Below are 21,348 nucleotides of genomic sequence, written 5' to 3' on the forward strand. Positions count from 1 at the left end.
AACGTGCCCAAGGCCATGGAACAGGGAATGGTGTTGTTGGCTCCTAATCAAGTCTCCTTCCACTGTTCTTCCAGCCTTAGGAGACACTCGTGGCAGTGACACGTCTCCAACATCTCTATTGGGAGGTGCTGGCACCCACTTCTTAGCTGTGTGACCTTAGGCAGGTAGCTTAACCTCTCCATGCCTCAGTTTCTTCAAGTTTACAATGGGAGTAATAATGCTATCCAACTCATAGAGTTGAGGTGAGAATTAAATGAGTTGCTATTTTTTTTTAACATCTTTTAAAAAGTCCTAGCTCATAGTAAACACCATGGTGTTGGCTCTTTTTATTAGTAACACTATGGTAATTATCCTTATACTTTACCAATATTGGATATTACTTTCAAATAGCTTCAATAGTTTGGAGACAAAAACAGGAGACAAAAGAGAAGCATCTTGGTGCTGTTCTGATTTGCACACTTGAATATCTACAGAGGGTGAACTCTTCTTCTTTGTTAGCCATTTGTATTTATCTGGTGAGTTGCCTCGCTGTGTCCTCACACGTTTTTGGCGCAGAGCTAAGAAGAGCTTTGGGCTGACGTTGCCCATCAGGTGGAATCGACGTATTTTAACGTGTGTTGCCCTTTCCTCCCTCTGTACGTTGAACAGCGATGCTATGATGTCATGAGCACAAAGGTCCCTGGAAAATTAATTTCACTGTTGACTTGGAACAAAGTTTGGGGAGCAGGGATGTTTTCTCTGATAACTCAGAGGGTTAACAGTTTCACGGCTGTTGGGGAGAAGACGAACAATATGACTCACTCATTTTTAATAGAGGCATCAAGAGTGGATCGACTGATTCCTTTAAAGATGACTTTGAAATTCACATGCAATCTGCCGCCTCTTCTTCGGCCGGCGGGTCAGCAGCCCACACAAGGCAACCAACAGGCAGGATTTTTAATTGGAGAAATGAAGGAGGTGGGAATGTGCAACTGTTACACCAAATCAAACCTCTCTCTTCTTTGTCTCTCTCGGTTTCAATTAGGAAATTATCTCCACCCTCTGCCAGCTGGATTCTTTAACCGACACCTCAGACACTATCTCCTAATGACAGGATCTGTTTGGGGGGATGGCTACCACTTCCTATGACCCTGTTTACGAGTTGCCCAAGAGGCAGGTACACACAGCACCCTCCCGACCACCTTTGAGCCGTGCTCTGAAGGAGACCCCGCAGGTAACCCATGACGGAAGCCTTAGGAGAGAATCTATTTTGCACGAAGGATTCAAAACTTCTCTTTGTGAGTTTCTTGTTTCAGTTGCTGACCATTTGGCCAGTCTTCATGACAATGCAAGCTGCAATGGCAAAAAATAGAAGAAAATAAAGATGACCAGAATACTATGTACAAAGAGCGTAGCCCTGACTATATGATTTATTCCCTTCTGCTTTTAGAGAGTCACTTTAAATTTTTCAGAGACTAAATATCTGATAAGACCCAAGATTCCATTTTCTCTCCTCGCAGGCCTCTTTATCTTGATACCCATGAAGAGACTCCCCAGGCTGCACACCATCCCTCCCCCACACTCTGATTGTAGCGTAGCAGATGTATTTGGGGAACTATTTGGTAAATAAGAAGTCTTTGGTAAGAGAGAAGGTCTAAAATTAACAATGCCTTTTAACCAGAGGCTGAGTATGGGCTGATTACCCTACTTGTGAAATAAACCTGCTGGAGGGAGGCAGGACAGAGGCAAGTCAAGTCGGAGAGGAAAGGCTGACCTCAAGGTGACCTGGTGCGTGTTTTGTTGGAGGAGCCAGATGACTTCCCCTTATATAAAGCTGTTATTCAGATTACTGCAAGAGGCTTGATAAGTGTCAAATGCAGAGCAATCAGGAGGCCTGACTTTAATGTGTCCTGAAAATGCAGCCATGCCTTCATCCTTCGCCTTCCCAGGATAGGCAGGAACACACAGCAGCAGCTCACTGCTGCCTTCTTGTCCCCGAATGCCCCAGACTTTGCCTTCTCAGCTGCAAGGCCCTAAATTTTATCCATCCATAAAGGACGCTGTTCAAGAAAGAGCTGGAGAAGTCAGACTCTCGCACCCGCACCTCCAGGATTGCTGAGGGAAGAGGGGGTGCTGGTCTTGGTTCAGAGGCACCACGGCCTAGGTGGGTGTGCAGCTGCCTGAGGACACCAGGCAGGAAGCCTTCGAGGATTGGACACCAGTGACTCTCCCAGAGACCCAGTTCTTCTCTGGACCCCATTTTCCGAGTTGATCAAGGTCTCCAAGTTTTCACCTGTCAAGTTGCTCAAGAAGATGAAGTCAGCTGACCTACTGTGTTGGCAGGGGCTGGGGACAGACACTTTCAAACATTGCTGCCGGCAGTGTGAATTGGAGCCCTCTCTAAGGTGGGCAAGTCAGCAATATCCATCCAAACGGAAAAATGCCCATGCCCTTTGGTAGAGCCACCCCACGTCTAGGATTTTATCCTGTGGAAATCTCACACAGACACCAAATGCAGTGTTCCTAGGATAGCCACTGTAGTGTCGCACCGACTAGACAGAGATTGGAAATGACCCAAATGCCATCACTAAGTGACTGGTGAATAAATGATGATACATACATAAAAAGGAAATTAATCCATTAAAAACAAGAATCAGCACTATATTCTGATACAGAATTAGCTCCACAATAATGTAAAGAAAGTGTGTAATATTGTGTATAACATGCTATTATTTGTACAAAGTGTGCATTTGTGTATATATATGCTTGTGTATGCACAGAATTACTCTGGAAGTATCCCCAAGAAACCAGTTAACTCCAGTTCCTTCGAGGGAGGGGAAGAATCCGGTGGCCGGAAGACAGGAGAGGAGAGCATCTCTTTGCATTATATACCCTTTTCTACCTTTCAAGTGTGGACCATATTCAAGTGTTGATTTTTTTTTTAACTAATGAAAAAAAATTAGCTATAAAAAGCATTATGACTATTACCAGGAACTCTTCTAATCTTCTTGAGGTCAGAAGTCTAAAATCAGTCTCATTAGGCTAAAGTCAAGGTGTTGGCAGAACTGGCTCTTTCTGGAATCTCTAGGGGACAATCTAGTTCTCACTTTCTCCAGCTTCAAGAGGCTGCCTCCATTCCTTGGCTTGTGGGCACATCACTCTGAGCTCTGTTTCCATAGTCACATCTCCCCTCTGACGCTGAGTCTCCTGACCCCTCTTAAGGGACCCTCCTGATTAAATTTGGCCACCTGGCTAATCCAGGATAATTCAGATTCTGAGGATTGGGATGTGGACATCTTCGGGGACATTATTCAGCCTACTCCAGGGAATGTGGGAAGAAACATTCTGTTTCCTCTTTCTCTAGGAAAGAGGACTGAACACTGGTAAGCCGCTGCCAGCCACCAGCCATGGCTCCCCAGCGGGAGGAATCACTGCATTAAAGGACGTGCTCGCTTGCACCCTCAGGTGCCTGTGCTCTGGACCCTGCACTCCTCCACTTTTCTTCTCCAAGGAGCACAACAATCAGATCCATCTGTAAGGCCTGAATGCTCCCACCCCCAGGACGGGACATTCTAGGCTCTACCACATGCCCCTGGGCGTTCACTCAGAGCCCCACATCTGGGCAGTGGGTGAGGCCTTTCCTACACAGTACTTTGGGTTCAGTCCATTGGCGTTTCTGACAATGCCAGACCCAGTGACCAGAACCTCGGAGTGCCAGAGAGTGAGGATTTAGACAAGGTTGCAAGGGTCTCAGTGGGGGAGTTTTAAGGCCATGCTTCCCAACCTTTTGTGTGTGTGTGTGTGTGTGTGTGTGTGTGTGTGAGGAAGATTGGTGCTGAGCTAACATCTGTTTCCAATCCTCCTCTTTTTGCTTGAGGAAGACTAACATCTGTGCCAACCTTCCTCTACTTCATATATGGGACGCCACCACAGCATGGCTTGATGAGTGGTGTGTAGATCCGCACTTGGGATCTGAACCTGCAAACCCTGGGCCACCAAAGCAGAGCACATGACTTTAACCACTATGTAACCAGGCCAGCCCCCCAACCTTTTTTTAAATATAAAAGCTTGACCAGTGACCCCTTTATTATTTTTCTTCCATGAGCTCTGGGGTTTTAAAAGCTTTTTGTCTTCTAAGCAATTTACATTTACTAAGTAGCAGCCCATGTGTTCTAACCACAGACTAAGGCATAATTTCCATTAAGCTTTCTAAAATACTGACCAGAAGTACATAACTCCCCCCCGCATTACCATATCTAGGAATGAAAGTCATGACAGTCCAAGGAGTCTGGGTTGGGAAACCTGGATACAGACACAATAGGAGAGACAACAGCAATATTAGTGATGATGCAAAGAGCACTTGGCCAAGAGTCAGGATGCCAGCATCTGGTCCCTGCTCTGCCACTCCTAGCTGTACAAAGCAGGGAAGTCACTTACCTGCTCATGACCTCCGTCTCCTCGTCCAAAAATCACAGGCCCCTCCCAGACCATCTGATTTAATTGACCCAGAGTGGGATTCAGGCCTCGGTATTTTTTAAGGGTCCCCAGATGATTCTGATGTGAAGCCAGGGTGGACGGATCTAGCCATCCCAGAGAACACCCCAGGCCTGTGTTTTGTAGCTGAGTCCGGGATGCCGAGGGGGAACACCTGGGACTCTGCTAGAGGGAGGGAAGCTGGGGAAGGCAGGTGGGGCGGTCCAGGGGAGGGAAGCAGGTCAAGCAATGCCTAGAGCCTATAAACATTGACTCCCAAGGGGCTCAGGCCACCTGGTGAGGCCAAGCAGAAGAGCTCTTGGCAGTCTGACATCGCTCATCAAGTCAGCAACAGCCAGAGCCTAATGTGATCTGAAAACCTCTGAAAGAGATATTGAAAATCAGGGTCACAGCCCAGGCCAGTCAGCAGTCTGCCACCCGGGCTTGCCCCACTGTCCCTCCCACCCTGCCCGGGCAGCATCTTCCCCTTGCGCTCGCCTTGTCTGAGCTGAATCATTTTTGCACCAAAATTTATGGAGGCAGCTTTGTGGGGCAACATTTGGAAGATATCTCTGGCTCTATCCTGGCTGTTAAAATCCTTCCCCACTACCCGTTCCTGAACAGGAAAGATGGTGGCTCCCTAGCAAGGCCGATTTCCCAGACAATGGGACCCTGGTGGGCCAGGAGGCAAGGGATAGAGTTTGAGGTGTGTGGTAGGTTGGGCCATGGGATGATGTCTTCTGGGGAACAGTCTAGGACTTAAAGGAAGCCAGGGTAGGGCAGAATATGTCCCCCTAATTGAGACTGTATGACAAGTTGGCATCCATCTTGAGGGAACTCTAGAGGGAAAGCAGAAGCACACTGAGTTGAGGTGTCTTCTTTTTGCGGGGTCATAAATAAACTGCTGCCTTCCTTCTTTGCCCTGTTTCTCATGTCCTTTGTCCTACAGAGGATAGGGAAGAAACTCCCAGCTTATTCTGATTAGCCATTAGTCACCTGCTTCTCTGGCATGTGATGATTTGTTGAATGATTAGAGTGACCTAAATATTTGAACCAAAAATTGAGAGGACACAGTTTAGTATAAGTTGTTTGGATAGTAGATTTTCCCATTATTTGTAACTCTACATAAACAAAGAGCAAGATAGAATACTGAAATTCAGACAAAAAAATGTGACAAAAAATATAAGATTCTAAAATGAATTTCCAAGACTTTGTGGTCCCGTCACCATAAAAATGCATTGTGAGGGTGACAGCAAAAATGGTGGACTAAGGATGTGTGAAACTCCTCTCTTCCATAAAAACAGTGAAAACACAGGCAAAAATAGTTAGAATCAAATTTTTCAGAAATGTAGAAATTAACCAAAGTCCTATAGCAATCCAAGGTGCACTTATTCAAGAAAAGTGGCTGAATCTTTTCATTTCATTTGTAAGAACAAAGAGCCTTGTGGCATTTTAACTTCTTCTAGTCCCCCCCCCCCCACTCTCAGATCTGTAATACTCTTGAAAACCAACAGCCCATAATCACAATGAAAACCAGCAGCCTGGCAGCCACCTGAGGAGGTAGAACAGGGTTGGAGCTCCTTCAAAGCTCCATTTCCAGAGAACTATCATTATTTGACCAGTCTGGGGCTACCTGGGAGTCCCCACTAACAAGGCTGTCTTTATTTGACGTGACTCAGAGCTCTCCAAGTACAAACAGACTTTTCCTCAAATGACATTTGTTGAAAACAGTCAGAGACATTTGTTTAGCAGCACGGCTGCCTGAGACAGTGGATAACAGTGGGGGCAAACAATAGACCAATGAAAAAACCTTAAAAGGAAAAACTGAGTGACAGGTTGTTCACAAGGGAGGTTTGAAGAGCTCTGACATTTTCCTGGGAATCTAGAAAGCCACACATGTGCACAGCACTATGGGCATTCCCAGAGCTGTGTCCTACTCAGGAAAGACCTGAGAAGGCCTTAAGCTCTCGGCTCTGACCTTGAGGTTCTGTGTAAGCAGGAAGTAAAAGCTAAGGCAAAGTTGTGACTTACTTGTCCAAGTGTTGAAGGTGTGCCCCTACTGCACACACACAGCCCTGCACAAAGATTGGGAGATTTATTGGTTCTAGGCATATAAGGAACCTCTGTCCATATTAGCATACCATTAAGCTAAATGAGAAGAGACTTCACGGCCACCCATGACAAAAAGTAAAGACTTTATGGAATTAATTCATAAAAGTCACTAAACAAACAGCAACAAAACAACAGCAACAAACCTTGGAGAGGGGCAAGAATCTGACTCCCAGAGTTGCCACATTATATTATTTAAAAGGTCCAGTGTGACCTATGACCTACCTATTCAACTCATAGGTATATATTTAAGGGAAATAAAAACATATGTTCACTCAAACACATGTACACAAATGTTCGTAGCAGCCTACTCATAAAAGCCAAAAAAAATGGAAACAACCTAGATGTCTGTCAATGGATGAATGGATAAATAAAATGTGGTAGATAAATGCTATAAAATATTACTTGGCAATAAAAAAGGATGGAGTACTGAGACATGCTACAACATGGATTAACCTTGAAAATGTTTTGCTAAGCGAAAGAAACCAGTCACAAAATATCACATGTTATATAATTCCCTTTGTATGAAATATCTAGAATAGGCAAATCCATAGACAGAAAGTAGATTGGTGGTTGCCTTGGCTGGGGTTTCTTTTTTGAACAAGTGACAAGAATGTTCTAAAATCTATTGTGGTGATGGTTTCACAACTCTGTGAATGTAGTCAAAACCATTGAATTATATACTTTAAATGGGTAAATTGTATAATATGTGAATTATATCTCAATAAAGCTGTTACCAAAAGAAGAAATGGTGGCCTTAAAAATTTGCCCTTCCTCCCTCTTTCTCTGCAGAGTTATTAGACAGGGAGCAGAGATTAGAAAAATCATCAGGAACTTGGAAATCATCATTTTATCTTGTCCAGCTTTTAACATATGCAGTAAGATTGTTACTATTTGAAAACAGAATGTAGCCACAAAGGGGCAATTGTCTAAGCTCCCTTAACCTTCATATCCTAGGCAAACAAACAATAGCCCAGTTTACAAAAAAGCAACAGGTTTCTTTAAATAGGTCAGAGTTTAATTGCTTGCCTGGATAAATTCTTTGTTTTCTAAATACAGGCGTGAGTCTATGACTTCAATGGGTTCAGCTCAGTTCAGTGAGCGCTACAATTCTTTGCTGTGCAAATGACGTATTTAGAGATGAACTGCGTTTCTGAATTTTTCTCAGCAGTTGTTTTTAACCAAGGGTCTTGCATATCAATTGTTCTGTAGTCTTCAGGGTGGTGGTGGGGGAGAGAAACAAAAGAAACAAATTACTTGTATCTTGTAACCAGTAGGAAATTAACTGTTTCGGGGCTTGCTATTTTGTTGATGGAAAAAAATTGCTCTGTGCAGTGATATTATGATCACAATGACCAGTGATGGAGAAGGAATTTCAGGTATCCTGGCTTGTTTTAAGCTTTGGCACAGAGAATAACGTATAGAGCAGCCACATCGTTGGTTCCGGTCAGAATCACTCAGGTTTCTTCTCTCTAATTGCTTGACCTTGGCCATTGGTTCTGTGCTGCTTCTTATTTTGCTATTTTGTGCACACGTAATCATCTTGCTGGGAATTGTAACTCAGCTCATCTAATTTTGCAAGGCGGGGACCCTGATTAGATCATTGGACTGCAGGCACAAACGGAAGAGGCTGGAATTCGGAAAGATCCCTCTTTGCCCCACTTCGTCCTCCTCACCCCTCATGCCCACCCACCCCCACCCCCGTGGCCTGTTCTGCCTCACCCTTGCCCCTGGCTATGGCCAGTTGATCCAAAGAGGGAGACACTGGACTCAAACTGGGCCAGATTTAAAAGAGACACCAAGTCAAGGATATTCTGCAAAATACTTGAGCAGCATTCCTCAAAACCATCAAGGTCATCAAAAACAAAGAAGGTCTGAAAAACTGACAGTCTAGAGGAGCCTAAGAAGACGTTATCACTAAATGTAACGTGGTGCCCTGGATGGGATCCTGAGACAGAAAAATGATATTGGGTAAAAACTAAGGAAATCTGAATAAACTATGGAGTTTAGTTAGCAATAAGGCATCAATATTCAGTTCCTTGATTGTGATAAATACATCACAGTAGTGTTAACAATAGGGCAAACAAGTGTGAGACTGCTTTCTGATACTCTTGCAACTTTTCAGTAAATCTGAAACTATTCTAAAATTAAAACAATTAAAAATAAATATAGAGACCAAAGGTGGTTGGAGCTGAATGTTTTGGCGCCACCCTAGGAGGCAGCCCATATGACTCTGCTGCTGAGGTCCCTGGAGTAGCCTTAATTCCTGTCCAGCCTTACAATCTTTCTCTGATCCCATGCTTTCTCAATTTCCTTCCCGTGGTCTTATGTGTCGAAGTGACCCAGGGATGAATTCTGTTGCTTGCCACCAAAGGATCTTACCATCAGGTTGTGCTTCCGAGTCCTCAGGAAAGAAGTAGTGCCAACTTTCAATTTATAAGGCAATGGTTGGGCCATAACACTAATCATGTTCTACGACTTTCACACCCCTCCTAATCAAACATTTTACTAGTTTGACATGGAGCGTGTTTTAGCTCTTCCTCTTTCTCATAGCATGAGATCTCTACAAGGTTCTTTACAGAGATGGTGCCCATGCCCGTGGCAGACATTGCTAATGGGTCACAACACTCGTTTCCTGAGCATGAATGCAGAGTAGTAGATGCTGGTGATGTCCCACCCAGATCCCCTTTATCAGCAAGTACACTCGTCCATCCGCCAGGTGCTATGAATGTCAGGCGTTAGAGGCTCAGAGCTGCCTTTATCTCCAGAGAATTGACCTCAACAAAATGAGAGATGCCTCACCTAAGGCATTCTATACCAACAACTGCCTAATAAGGGGCTACAAAAGTCCAGCCCTCTTGCCTCAAGGTGGGACCAACTCTGAGGTGTGATTCGTGCTCCAGGGCCCCCATGAGATCAGGCTGAAGCTAGGCTACAGCTGAGACCACATCCTTGTGTAGTTCCTTCCCTACCCTATCTGGCTTCCTTCACTCCCTTTCTCCAGAGAGTCTTCCCTCAAGAAACCCAGGGCATCTGAATCCCTGTCTCAGATTCTGCTTCAGGGAACCCAACCTAAGACGTGTGATGCAGAGTCCTTCTCCATGTAGTGGACGTGCAGCCACTACCAATATATGAGTTGACACGTGAGGTGAAACCTATTTGACATCTCTACTGGGAATAATACCAACAAATAGGAGAATTATACCAGCACAAAAGAAAACATCAACCAGAAGCTAGAAGCCTAGATGACCTGCCAGTTTAACCATGAGCCTCTGCAAAGGCAAAGGAGAGCGTACAGCCTGGAGGGTCGACAGCCTGTGACTTCTTTGCTGAGACATGGGATTTAGGGATGGTTTGGAGACTTGTCCATCCAAATTTCTTCTTCCTCAGTTCACCACTCATGACAAGTTTTTTCTACAGAAAGGATGTCTGCAGGACAAATGGGACAAGGTGAAGTTAAAGAGATTCGGTCCTTACTCCAAGAAGCTGTCATGTCTAACAGCGGGGGCATGTCTCCCTCTCTTTGGCTGGTGCTCCAGTTAAGGGGCGGGTGCATTGTCTTAACATTCCTACGGCTGGCCCCAGGGAACCATGTGCAGTGGGGTATCTTTATTACTAAATATAACCTTGCTTTTTTCCATGCCATTGTTTAGTGTCAGCTGAGTTTTACAAGAAAAGGAGTGTATTGGGTAGGAAATGGGTAAGACCACTGAAACAGAAACCCAAAATAACAGTGGCAAAAATTAAATCAAAATCTGCCTATCTCTCATGTAAAAGACCAGATTGGTATGGCCACTCAATAAACTATTATAGCGTAGATCTTGAGGGGATGCAAACTCTTAGTACCTCGTTGATTTGTCATCCCTAGAGTGTCATTCTCGTCTACTGATGGTCCAACAGGGTTCTAAATTTCAGCCACATGGAAGTGGTGAGAAAAGGCAGTGGAGGGGGGATCTACCCCTTCCTTTTAAGAGCACGATCTGGATCATGCATCCCTTTGGCTCACTTTCCATTAACCACAGTTAGATGCACAGCCACAGCTAGCTACACAGGAGGCTGTAGGACGGATGGCTTCATCTGGAGCCATAAGCCCAGCTAAAAATCAAGTGTTCTGTTACTGTGAGAGAAAGGAGAATGGATACTGGGGGACAGCTAGTGGGGAAATAAGATGCCAGGAATACAGGTAATGACGTGAGAGGAAGGACACTGTCCATCTCAGGGAAACTGGGCTGACCTAAAGGTCTCAAACGCTCCAATTCAGCGTCTCTGGTAGATCTCATTACTGTTCACCAAATTCTATCTTCCTCTTGTGGTGTCCCTCCCACCACCATCAACTTGCTTTGGCCAAAGAAATGTGGGTGAAGTGATATATGTCACTTTCAGGCAAAAGCTTTAAAGGCCAGCACGTGGTTCTTGCTCTCTCTCTTCCCTCTGCCATGAGACCAGTGACGTTCTAGACAGAGGCTGCTCCATCAGCCTCTGAACTCAGATGATGTGAGCAGAGCCCCAGCTGCCCTGAGATGGGCTTGTACCATGAGTGAGAAATAAAAATTGATGTTGCCACAAGCCACTGAGGTTGCCAGGTTGACAGCGTGCTACAGGAGCATAGCCCAACTTAGCCTGACAGATTCAGTGCCCGTGTCCTCCCACCAGTGGATGTCCAGTGGACTCTTCATGCAAAAGGTACAGCCCATTGACTTAAGGATAATAGTACTATTATCTGCCTTTTATTGAACACTTACAATGGGCTAAGCCCTAATATCGTTATCATCATTAAATTTCGCTTGGGGCTGATAATCAATTTACAGATGGCTCCTAATGCTTTCACTGTATATACCATCACTTAAATGCACACAGCTCACTGCTATTTGAAAGCACTCTACCTGATGAATCCTCTTATAAAACAAGAATCTTTGGGGAATAAGCCCTGCCCCTAAATATGTTGTCTAAGTTCAGCTTTCCACAAATGGCAAAACTGTAAAATTAGATTCCTAATAGTCAGGAAAAATGATACTATTAATGATTTTATTGTTAATGTACTACTTCATTAAATGGACAGCTAGGATACTTTGTTTTATTGCAAGTAGGGGAAGAACCAAGTAAAAGTGGTTAAAATGATAAGAAGGTTCTCAACTGATTCGATCAAAAGCAAAAACTCAGGGAGTCTCCAGGGTTGGTTCATTGGCTCTATGATGTCCTTAAAGACCCAGATGCCTTCCATCTTTCTCCTCTTCCATCCTTAGAACATCAATGATGTCCCCTCTCATAGTCACAAAGAGGCTGCCACAGCACTAAGTGCCATATCCACATTTGACAAAAGAAGAGGGGAAAGGTACAAACTTCCAGTTATACAATAAACAAGTTATGGGGATATAATGTAAACATGGTGACCATAGTTAACAATACTGTATTGTATATTTGAAAGTTGCTGAAAGAGTAGATCTTAAAAGTTTTCATCACATGAAAAAAAATTGCAACTACGTGTGGTGACGGATGTTAACTAGACCTATCATCATGACCATTTTGCAATATATACTTATATCAAATAATTATGTTTTACACCTAAAACTAATATGTTGTATGTCAATTGTATCTCAATTAAAAAATTTTTTAAAAGAAGAAGGGAAAAAGACAGTGTCTTCTCACTCCTCTCTTTTTCCTGAGGCAGGAAAGCCATTTCCCGATGCGACAGAGTAGATCCCCACCTGTGCCACACAGGCACTTTGCCCATGCCTAGCCACAGGTAAGAGACAGCACAAGGTTCTGGGACTTTCAGCCCCCGTTGTGGGAATCTGCATGGCTAGATTAGTCAGCAGAGGATAGGTTATGCTGCAGTAACAACCACGCCCCAGTCTCAATGGCTTAATACAACTCACATATGTTTCACACCCTCATCCCAACGTCCATGAAGTCTCTCAGGGATGCAAGGGCACCGCCTGTAATGGGAGGCCTCCTTGTCCCTGCAGCAGGGGAAGAGGCAGTAGGGGAAGACGCCGGCTCTTCTCTACTTCAACCTGGAAGTAATTTATGTTACTTCCAACTGCTTTATTCACAGCTTGTCCCACGAGCCTGCCTTGCTGCCAGCGAGCTGGAAAGGGTGCAGGACCAGAGAATCCCATCTCTGCAGTACTGGCTTTTCCCCTAATCACCACTCCCTCCGTTACTCCTTACCCCTTCCCCAATCAACCCCAATATGGCCCCCACGACAGTGTTGTTCTTCCGGCCCATGTTGCCGCTCCCTTCCTCAGCTGTGAGTGCGTCCCAAGTCCTTCCCGCATCTTAATGAATGCACCATGTCCAGTGACTCCTCTTAAGTCAGACGTATTCTTTTCTCTGCCGGTTGTTGCTGTGGAGGAGGAGGGGTGAGTCTCAGGGGCTGTGGGTAGAGGAATAAGGACAGCAGGAGATTCCCACTTCAAGCCACAGTTTGCTTCTTCCCAAAATGTCTAAATAATCATTCCAACCTCACACTGTGAGGATTAGTTTCCTGAAAAAGATCTCTCTTAGCTCCACATAAGAGAGGCAGTTTCCTCCTGTTGGTGGAACGTTGACTTCAAAGTTCAGTTGTGTAAAAAAAAAATCCTATGTGTGCCCTGGAAAGAAATTTTAGCAAAATATTAATAGCGTTCATACCTATGCACTGGGATTATGAGCAATTTTTATTTTCTTCTTAAAGTATAAATGTAACCCTTTCATAATAGGGATGAGGGAAGGACTTTTCCAAAGAAGCCAAGATTTTTAACTTTGCTTTTAGGGTGACCACGAAACGTTCATTCCTACCACAAATATCAAGTATTATAATTTTCAGGGACTATTTTGCTGGTGGCGAGGCAGGAGGCAGAGAAAGGGGGGAGGATATTTTACCTGAACTTAAAGTTGAAACCATCTATACCATTTTCAGTTCCCAGAAACAATCTTCCAGCCCACCTGAAAAAAATCTTCAGAGCCTAGCTAATACTGAGAAGTTTTGACAGGAAATAAAATTCCAATCCTTCTCACTCAGAAACGTTGAGAAGAGGGAGGCTTTGATAATATCCTGGCCACAAGGAAGACACAAGAAAGAAACCAGAGTGGGAGCAGGACGCAGCTGCGTTCCGCCCTCTGGTTTCGTCGTCACTGTTTGCCTTCCTCAGCAAGGAGCTAAAAATGTGGCCCACATTTTAGTAGTTCGAGTGGCCTCATTTTTAGCTCCTTTCTTTTTCTTTTACCTTTTTCTCTTTCTTTTTCTTTCTTTCTTTTTTTTTTTTTTTTTTTTTTTTGAGCAAGATTAGCCCTGAGCTAACATCTGCCACCAATCCCCCCTGTTTTTGCTGAGGAAGACTGGCCCTGTAGCTCCTTTCTTTAAAGAGAAATTTCTAAATATTTAACCAGCTTCTGTCAAGTCTCCCAGAAGTGGGCCATGAATGAGACTTTTCTAGAAAGAACCATTTGGAAGAACTGCCCTGTCAAGCCATTTCCATGCCACACAGAAGGCTCAAAGATTTCCTGTGTTTATGGGGATTGTAGTGGCTGCTGGGAAAACAAACCACAAATAAAGGAATCCAGGGAGGGGGCGTGTAAATGGACTGTGCAGTAACAGTTCACTGAGAAAAAAAGTCATAGGACATAAATATATTTCTTCACCTGAATTAGTCTGTACTAAAAAAAAATGTTTCTCATGACTGCAGCACAGCCAAATGTCTGTCTACTCCTCATTTGCGACATAGTTACTCCGTGAGCAAAACCCTTCCTCTGAGTGTGACTTCTTGTCCGTCTTCTGAATATAGACAGTATTCAGCCAGTCAATCATTAGCCATTTTATTCAACAAGTATTATTGAGACCCACTACGCAGCTGGCCCTGTGCTGGGCTTATATAAAAGAATGTCACCATCCCTGCCTTCAAGAAGCTCATAGTGCTGGGGGCTATAATAGATGGATAGGCCAGTTCTAAGAGAGTTCTTCCAATAAAAGTGTGAGCGGAGTCCTAAGAAATGAGTGAACTATAGGTTCATTTGCTTATCTATCTTCCCAAGATACTGGTATTGGTGGAACAATCTAGAGAACCTAGAAATAGATCCACACAAATATGACCCACAGATTTTTTTACAAAGATGCAAAAGCAATTCAATGGAAGAAGGATGGACTTTTCAACAAATGGTGCTGGAGCCACTGGACATCCACAGGCAAAAAAAAAAAAAAAAAAAAAAAAACTACGCATAAACCTCACACCTCCTACAAAAAAGAAATCAAAATAGATCATAAACCAAAATGAAAAACATAAAACTTTAAAATTTTTAGGAGAAAGTCTTTGTGATCTTGGGTTAGGCAAAGCGTTCTTAGGTAGGACACCAAAAATGATAAAATTTTTAAATTGAACTTCATCAAAATTAAAAACTTTTTTTCTGTGAAAAACTCTGCTATGAGAATGAAAAGACAAGATTCGTATTTGAAAATCAGGTACCTGACGGAGGGGACTTCTATCTAGAATACATCAAGAAAACAACCCCATTAAAAAAAAAAGTCAAAAAGCTTAAACAGACACTTCACCAAAAAGTAACATACAAAAAAGCACATGAACAGGTGTTCATCACTAGTCCTTAGGCAAATGCAAATTAAAACGCCCCCGAGATACCACTGCACACTCATTAGAAAAGCTAAAATTACAAATCTGACGATAGCAAGTGCTAGTGAGAGAAAGCAGAACACCTAAACATTTCTTATAAAGGTAAGCATCAACTTACCATATGACCGTGACCCAGCAAACCCACTCCTAGGTGTTTACCCAAAAGAAATGTTAGCATACGTCCACTCCAAGATTTGTACGCAGATGTACATTCACAGTTTTATTCATAAAGGACAAAAACTAGAAACAATGCAAATGTCCATCACCAGGTGAGTAGGTAAACAGACTGCAGTATATTCACACAATGGATCCCAGCAGCAATAACAAGAAACACACTACTGATTCCGGCAACGACACGGAAGATCTTTGGAGATCATATTATTTCTCAAAAGCGTTATACCAAGTAAAAAAAGTCAGACACCGGATACTACATACTGTATGATTCCCCTCATTTAAAATTCTAGAAAAGGAAAAACCACAGTGAGAAAAGAAAGGACAGCAGTTGCCAGGGGCCTGAGATGAGGAGGAGATTGATTGCAAAAGTGCATGAGGGAATTTTGGCAGATGATGGAAATGTTCTATATTGTAATTGTAATGGCAGTCACATGACTGTATCCATTTGTCAAAACTCATCAAATTGGACACTAACTTTATTTTCCACTAATTTTATTGTATGTAGATTATACCTCAACAAAGCTGATTGTTAAAAAAAAATCAATTGGAGATAAAAACTCATACGTAAAGCCAAGAAAATTTTGGAAAGGCACAACGATGGAAGGATTTGTTCTAAGAGACATCAAACTATCCCATAAGGTTGTCATAACTTTCAAAGTGTGCTATTGGCACAGCAACAGACAAACAGATCAATTGGCATGAAATAGAGCCCAAAACCAGATCAGTGTACATATTTAGTAAATAATTTAGGCAGCAATTTAAATGAATGGGGAAGGAATGAACTATTGAGCAAGTGGAGTTGCAATCTGGATTCCATTTGGAAAAGGAATCAAGTTAGCTCCATAATTCACACCATTCTCAAAAAATAAAATCTTAATTGGTTAATTGATCATTGCCCCAGTTGTGAAGGCTCACTCCATTGCTTTCATTATGCTGTTAAATGCTTAGGAGACCACTTAACACGTTATGGTGGGGTCTTACTGTAAATGAAAAGAGCTCTACAGGACACTGATTGTTGTCACTTCTGCCTTCTAATGGGACGTGGCATCATTCATCACAGTGGGAAAGTAGATATTTAAATTGTTCCTTTCCACTTACACAGACAAAGGACAGAGAAATGGCAAAGTCCCTGCCAGCTCTTCTGAGATACTAGAGGGTGAAACCCAAAGCAGAAAGATGACAGCAGAGCGCCTTAGTGTTCCTTGGTGTCCAGTGCAGGGAGCGAACAGCTAAAATTCTGTCTGCGTAATAAGAGGAATTTTGCAGAAGTCTCTTCAAGGAGCAGAAGATGCAATGACACAAGAGGAGGCTGCAGCTTGGGAGGAGGAGACCAGGGAAGAATTCTTGGTGGCAGTCTAGTCAAAGGACTTCCAAAGACAAGGAGGGCTGATGGCTGGTACTGAGTGTTAAGCTGTCGGTGTCCTCAGTGTGAATGCCCCCTCTGTCATATCAAGCTCTCAGTAAAGACTTCTCACACCTCAACATCTTGGGTGGGTTGTCTGGGGAAAACACCAGCATGGAGGAGAAGCTTTTCTTCCCTATTCCTGAGATTTCTTTTCAGGAAGTAGGACATCCACTAGCACAAGGCTTGGGCCTCTCTCTGCCCCTCAGTCACTCCTCTATCATTTCTTGGGAAGATTTCCCATGGTTTCTATTGAGAAACTCATTACTGTGCCTCTGGGACATACTCTCCTTCCCTCTTTTCTTGTCATCAGTCACTTCAGAATTCAGGTACGGAGAAGAGGGTGTGACTTATTGAGCTCCGCAAACCCCAGCAAAGGACTCCAAGTAAAGTAAAAGCTCCAAGAGTCACCCAAGTGAACAGTCCACCAAGAGAAGTTTCCTTGTGGGAACATTCCAGAACACACCGCTTTGGAAATCTTCCTTATCTTTGATTGTCTTTGACTTTTGTTCTAACTCCTTCACTTTGTCACCAGGGTCCTGGCAGACCCTTTCCAGAACCTTCTCTCTCTGTAAATGACCTTCAGAATTTACAGGGCAGCATCTGGAACTGTGCAAAGAGATGCCAGCAGCGTAGTCAGAGCTGGAGCCGGGGCCGAGAGGGGGACGACTGAGGGAAACGAGCAGAAAGCGCCTTTCTCTGAGACTTCCCCCCAAAACATGTGCTGCTTTGGCTCCAAAGGACAGAAATTTTTTTGTTTGGTTTTCTCCCCCCTCTGGCCAGAAGAAAAAGAGATGAGTCGCTTTTGACCCAAAAAAGTCAGTCAGTCATGGAGGATGGCTGACTCCAGTCCAAACAAAGATTATGGGAAACGCTGCATTCAGAGCAAGCACAAAACCTTTCCCAGTAACTCTAGCCAACACCAATTGCTTACCCCTCACTTTGGCACTCTGCCCTTAACCAATGCAAGTCTTGGAATCACTGAATCCTTGGATCATTGAGCCCACTCGCCTCTACGCACCCTTCCCATTTGACACATGAGAAACAGACTTGAAAGGTGACATCTCTTACCCACTTGGTAAGCAGTGACACAATCCAGACTGGAGACTCAAACTCCCAAATCCCAAGTCTACACGCTTCCCGTGGCTCGAGAGTTATTTGAAGACTCCAGGCACCATCTCCCCTGGAGGAGGATGAGTTCCTTGGTGACAAAGAGCTAGTGTTTTGCAGGGAGAAGAGGAGAGGACCGACATTTGAAAAGAACCCTCTATGTTCCCATCTCTGGGCTAGGGACAGGACTAGAGTAGAGGACTTTGGGCATGTCTTCCCAGCCTCCAACAAGCCACTTTGTTGGATGGCGTTGCTGTGAGCTGAACTATGTACCACAAAAGTTCCTCTATTGAAGCCCTAACCTCCGGTACCTCCGAATGTGACTGTACAGTCATTCCTTGCTTAACGATGGGGATACGTTCTGAGAAATGCATCGTTAGTCTATTTTGTCGTTGTGGGAACATCATAGAGCGTACTTACACAAACCTTGATGGTAGAGCCTACGACACACCCAGGCTATATGGTACTACTCTCATAGGACCACTGTCGTATATGTGGTCTGTCATTGACTGAAACATCTATGCAATACATGACTACATTTGGAGACAGGGTCTTTAAAGACGTGATTAAATTAAAATAAGACTGTTGAGGTGGGTCCTAATCCATCCAACTGATGTCCCTGTAAGAAGAGGCGATTAGGACACAGACCCACAGAGGGAAGACCATGTGAGGACCTGGGAAGAAGAAGGCCATCCACAAGCCAAGGAGAGGGCTTCAGAAGATACCAAATCTGCTGACATCTTGATCTCAAACTTCCAGCCTCCAGAATTGCGAGAAGATGAGTTTCTGTGGTTTAATCCATGCCATCCGTGGTACTTTGTTAGCTAGCCGGAGCTGACAAATACACGCGTCTACTCTCTGTCCCATCTACACTTCTAGCCTAGGACCCTGCCCCTCGGGCCATTGCTTACTGGGCCACACAGACTCTATGTCAAGAGCTGGGACTAAGAGAGCAGCACTGGGAGCAGAAGCTTATTAGTGGAGACTTTGAGGTGAAGACACGCCTGCTGCTGAGATCCCCAGAACAGCCTGGGTCCTACCCTCCCTGCGTGAATTCTGGGAGAGACTCCAACACCTTTCTAACACCCAACTGCATGTCTGGGTTAAACTTGTCTGAGGTGGGTTTTGTTACTTGCAACCCAAAGGACTTTAACCACAACATTTACATGTGTTAGCCCACGTAGTTTAACTTCTCCACTTGGTATTACTGCCCCATCTTACAGACAAAAGACCTGAGATTCGACGACATTAAGCAGCCAGTCCAAGCTCACAAGGGGGTGGAACTAGAATTGCACTCATGCTCTTTTTGCTCTCCACACTGTCCTCAATGCTACATCTTTTTGGTGTCCCCCTGCAGTACTCAGCTAGGAGTCAGGCATAGCAAGTGCTCGATAAAAGCTTGTCAAATCGAATTGAACACATGGACCTATGTTCCCTTTATAGACTGAAACACAGACAAATATCTGGCATGTTCCAACAGTTGGAGCCAAATGGAAATAAAACTAACGTCAGAAATTCATTCATCTTTCCACCCTTCTTCTCCATTCAGACCTAATGAGGTCAGAGATTGTAACCCGGGCTTCCAGTGGAACTCTCTGGTTCACTCAGTAACACCAAGACACAGTTTTGGCCCCATTAACCTCACAAATCCTCTCTAACTCTTCCCATATGTGTGATGTTTATTTAACCCATGGACCAGGGCAGCTAGTTCACCAGCAGAACTTCATCTTCTCCAAGAAGAAAGATCTGAACCCTGAGTCTCTCTGACTTCCTCTCCCTCCCCTTCCCCCATCTGTCTTGTATCCAAAGGATAAAAACCACCCTTTGTTTGGGGTGGTAAACTTGCCTTACCCACGGCTTAGGAAGTTATAGGAGTCAAGAAGCTAGGAAAAAGATGAAGAATGGGCTCAGCTGGCAAGAGGCTTCTGAGTATTTTTCTCTTCTTTATAAAAATAAAATTGCTTTTCCCCTCTCACTTTGGAAAGCCCCCAAAGTAAACCCAAGATCACTTCCATGGCAGTCATTAAACTTCCCAGGCTGACCAAGACTCGGAAGTTTGCTGGCAGAGAGGAGGACAATTGACACCGCGCTGCCATCTTGTATTTCAACATGGTTGCCTGAAGTTTGGGGAGGGGGACCCCAGCTTCTCACCACAGTCTTGCAGAGCAATTCGTTTTTATTTGACATTTTACAGACAAGAAGGAAGAGTCTGAGTGTCGTGGTCTTTTTCCCCACCAGGCAACGCTCGATACACAGCCCTGCAAATATGCTGTGTCCTGCTGTCTCCCACACACTAAAACAGGATTGCCAAGAGAAGAAAGACACAGCATAAATGCAATCAAAATGCTGAGCAGGGTCTCATTGACCATGCCTCTGTTTCTATTTTACTTAAACCGTAATTGTGTTTTAGAGGTGAAGTCAACAGGGAAAAAACACACCTTGCTGGTCAGAACTCCAAAATTAGAGCCACACAAATTTCTGTGACTATTTACAAAGCAATCTTTATGGGAAGTTTTCACTGAAACCTGTCAACTACTCTGCGAGGTTTCATTTAAGCTTTCAACCACCCCATTTCACGGAGGAGGAAACTGAGGCTCAGGGACAGCTGCCTCCTGACAGAAAGGAGCAAGGCAGAAACAGAAGCTCCATCATCTGCCTTTGGTCTCAACATTCTTTCTCTTGTGTTAATGCCCAGCCTGTGAGCCCATCGACAGCATGGGTCCCACCGGCCCCAACATTTGAATCTAACTGAGCCTTGATTCTTGCCCCCATTTCTTTTTGCCAAAATTAAAATATCTGCACCGGGTTTTTTCCTAGTTATAAAATACATACTTGGAAAAAATTCCTTTTGAACAATACGGATGTTCCGTAGCAACCCAGCCTCCTCTCCCTATGCCAAATCCCTAAACACAAGCAGTTCTCTTTGAAGAGACACATAGCCGGAACCAGCAGGTTCCACTGCCCGTGTTGACCAGCGGGGATCCAGACCAGTCACCCTCCTCTGATGGGCCCCACCACCAGAATCCTGAGCCCCAGCCACATGCTGCAGGACCTCATGCCTCTCCTGTCCCCTGTTATTTCTCAGAGCTCCCCAGAGGGTTCGCATACAGGCTGCCCCCCAGGACCCACAGGGCAGCGCCCATCTTCCCTCTCCAGCTCTAGCTCCCCCTGGCTGGTATCCAGAGGAGCCCTCACTTCTGGAAGGAGTCCCACTTCTCATAAAGTCTTCTTTCTCTCTAACCATCCAGACTCCCCTGGCCGAGCCACTCTGGCACAGCCCTTGAACACAGTGGAGAAAGCCTGATAGAGTTATGAGCCCTTGGAGATGGCAAAGAAGGGGAAAGGAAGATTTTAAACAGACTCCTCCAAGGCTGTCTGTTAAGAGGTAACAAAGAAGTTTCAGTGAGTCTTTCTCTCACCTTCGTGAAGACAGCCTTGAGAAACAATGTTCCAGAGTAATTGCTGTGGCTCCAGAATGTGCCAGTTCAGTTCACAGCG

The sequence above is a fragment of the Equus asinus genome, chromosome 18 (assembly GCF_041296235.1).
Source record: "Equus asinus isolate D_3611 breed Donkey chromosome 18, EquAss-T2T_v2, whole genome shotgun sequence".
In the NCBI taxonomy this organism is placed as follows: Eukaryota; Metazoa; Chordata; class Mammalia; order Perissodactyla; family Equidae; genus Equus; species Equus asinus.